The 3,129-nt window shown below is 55.0% G+C and overlaps 1 long non-coding RNA gene across 1 annotated transcript; it reads right to left on the minus strand.

Moving 5' to 3' along the window:
• Positions 1-636: 636 nt before the first annotated feature.
• Positions 637-2,899, minus strand: LOC139250526 (uncharacterized). Its single transcript, XR_011591319.1, has 2 exons — positions 2,804-2,899; positions 637-1,466 (listed from the first exon to the last, which is right to left on the minus strand). It is a non-coding gene; the product is annotated as an uncharacterized lncRNA (long non-coding RNA).
• Positions 2,900-3,129: the final 230 nt, after the last annotated feature.

Below are 3,129 nucleotides of genomic sequence, written 5' to 3' on the forward strand. Positions count from 1 at the left end.
TGCCCCCTCCCTCTCGCACTGGCCTCCCTCACACTGCCCTCTCCCCCTCCCCTCACACTGTCCCCCTCCCTCCCCTCACACTGTCCCCCTCCCCTCACACTCACACTGCCACCCTCCCCCCCACACTGGACCCCCCCGGCCCCTCTCCATCACACTGCCCCCCTCCCCCCCACTGGCCCTCCTCCCCCCCCTCCCCTCACACTGCCTCCTCCCCTTAACCCCCTCCCCACACTGCCCCCCTCCGCTCCCCCTCACACTGCTCCTGCCGTCCCTCACACTGGTTCCTCACACTCACACTGGAAGGGAGGCTGGGAGGGGAGGGGAGAGAAGGGAGGCTGGGAGGGGAGAGAAGGGAGATTGTTGGAGGGAGAGGGTGGTTGGGGGGGGAAGGGGGGGTGGGCGGAGGGGAAAGACTGCCATGATTGCAGAGACCCAGGTGTCTCACACACACACACACACACACACACACACACACACACAGACCCTGGTGACACACACACACACACACACAGACCTGGGTGTCACACACACACAAACCCAGGTGTCCACCCTGAGGTATCTGGGTGTCAGAGATCCAGGTGTTACCGGAAACATGGCAGCAGCCATGACAGCAGAGACGGAGCAGTGAGTGAGCGATGGTTCCTAGCTCTTTATTGGTGATTCAGTACATACTATTGCATACATTTAGCAGCCGAGATTGCCTGCAATGCTTAATTATTTCATTCAATCTTTGTACAAAAACTACATCAAATCAATGCACCTTCATGTCGGTGTCTAGGGAGGGGAGGAAACCTCTTGGCCCTAAATCAGACACACCTCCAGTACCAGCACCCTAGAAACCCAGCAGCAAGAACCGCCATATGTGATACAATGGCTCCCCCTTCAGGTGTTGCATTGATATTACAGTACAAGTTTGAACGTGCATCCTGAGGGTTAGGACTGAACACAGTTCAGACAGACAATTAAAAAATGGTGAATAAGGTCTCTTTAATCATCATGATGGGGTGGGGGGGGGGTGGGTGGGCAGATAAAATAATTAATTTACAGCAGTTCCCTTACCCTGTGCAATAATCCTGGGCTGAGGCTTCGTGATGCAGCTTGCAGTGATGCAGTCAGTCTCTAATGGGTCAAGACCTTCACCCTCTGAATTCGAGCTCAGTCCAGCCCGGGCAGTCCCAGGCAGCGGCTGGCAAACGCACAGAACCTCTCAGCCCCAGAACAACTGGCCAGGGCTCCTGGGAAGCAGTAAATCTGTCAATGTTTAGAACAATGCCCATCATCCCATACAAGGGGGAGAAGTCCCAGCGGCAGGATATCACACAGGTCTTCCCAAGGCTCCTAGGGGCTGCTTCCTTCACCTGCTCAAACTCTGCCTGACCTTACATGCTGGGCCTCTTGTCCAGGTTGAACAGGGCGAGAATGTCGAGCATGGCCTGTTGGAAGTGCTTGCCAAACCGATGAGAATCCTAAACACAAAGAGAATCAGTCACGCCACTCGCTCCCAGAGCTTGCCCTATAAACAGCAGCCTGCTCACTTTTGAAATTTCACTTACACCCGAGCGGGGGGGGGCGTGCACAGAGAGCAGGGGGGGGGGGGGGGGGCGCGCACAGAGAGCGGGGGGGGGGGGCGCGCACAGAGAGCGGGGGGGGGTGCACAGAGAGCAGGGGCGCGCACAGAGAGCTGGGGGGGGGCGCCAGAGAGAGAGAGAGAGAGAGAGAGAGCGAGAGCCAGAGAAAGAGCAAGAGAAAAAGCCATAGCAAGAGGGAGAGACGGAGAGAGAGCGCGCCAGAGAAAGGGAAAGCTGTAGACTGCAGGAAGATATCAATGAATTGGTCAAGTGGGTAGAACAGTGGCAAATGGAATTCAATCCGGAGAAGTGTGAGGTAATGCATTTGGGGAGGGCCAACAAGGCAAGGGAATACACATTAAATGCTCGGACACAGAAGTGTAGAGGAACAAAGGGACTTCGGAGTGCATGTCCAGAGATCCCTGAAGGTAGCAGGCCAGGTAGATAAGATGATTAAGGCGGCATATGGGATACTCGCCTTAATTAGCAGAGGCATGGAATACAAGAGCAGAGAGGTTATGCTTGATCTGTATAAAACACGAGTTAGGCCACAGCTAGAGTACTGCATGCAGTTCTGATCAGGAAGGATGTGATTGCACTGGAAAGGGTGGAGAGGAAATTCACGAGGTTGTTGTCTGGACTGGAGAATTTTAGCTATGAGGAAAGATTGAATAGGCTGAGGTTGTTTTTTTTTGGAACAGAGGAGGCTGAGGGGAGACCTGATTGAGGTGTATAAAATTATGAGGGGCCTGGATATAGAATGGATAGGAAGGACCTATTTCCCTTAGGGTCAACAACCAGGGGGCATAGATTTCAAGTAATTGGTAGAAGGTTTAGAAGCGATATGAGGGGAAATTTATTCACCCAGAGGGTGGTGGGGGTCTGGAACTCACTGCCTGAAAGGGTGGTAGAGGCAGGAACCCTCAGCACATGTAAAAAGTACTTGGATGTGCACCTGAAGTGCCGTAAGCTACAGGGCTATGGACCGAGAGCTGGAAAGTGGGATTAAGCTAGGTAGCTCTTTGTCGGCTGGCGTGAACATAATGGGCCGAAACGGACTCCTTCCGTGCTGCAAATGTCGATGATCCTATGAGAGAGTGCGAGAGAGCGAGACGGACGGAGCGAGAGAGAGCAAGACGGACGGAGCGAGAGGGAGAGACCATCACCCCGTTCCCACCCACCCACCAGCCCCCTACCCCGCCACACTCATTCCCCGCCCATCCGAGGAGACTCACCGTCTCAGGACTGGAGAATTTACTTGAAATGTGGAGATTGATGAGGTTTTCTCCGACCATAATGTACGAGACGCCGTAACCATCGTCAGCAACCTGCAAAAACACAGCGGGCAAACATGTCACAGGCACCTTGAGCAACACCCAGACCTTCCTGACGGACACCCCCCCACACACATCCTCCCCGCCACCCACACACACACCCTCACACACCACCTCCTCCCCCCCCACACACAACTCTTCTCTCCCCCCCACCCCCCACACACAACTCCTCTCTCCCCCCCACCCCTCCTCTCCCCAACCACCGACACACACCTCCTCTCCCCCCC

The sequence above is a fragment of the Pristiophorus japonicus genome, unplaced genomic scaffold, assembly GCF_044704955.1.
Source record: "Pristiophorus japonicus isolate sPriJap1 unplaced genomic scaffold, sPriJap1.hap1 HAP1_SCAFFOLD_3860, whole genome shotgun sequence".
NCBI classification, from domain to species: domain Eukaryota; kingdom Metazoa; phylum Chordata; class Chondrichthyes; family Pristiophoridae; genus Pristiophorus; species Pristiophorus japonicus.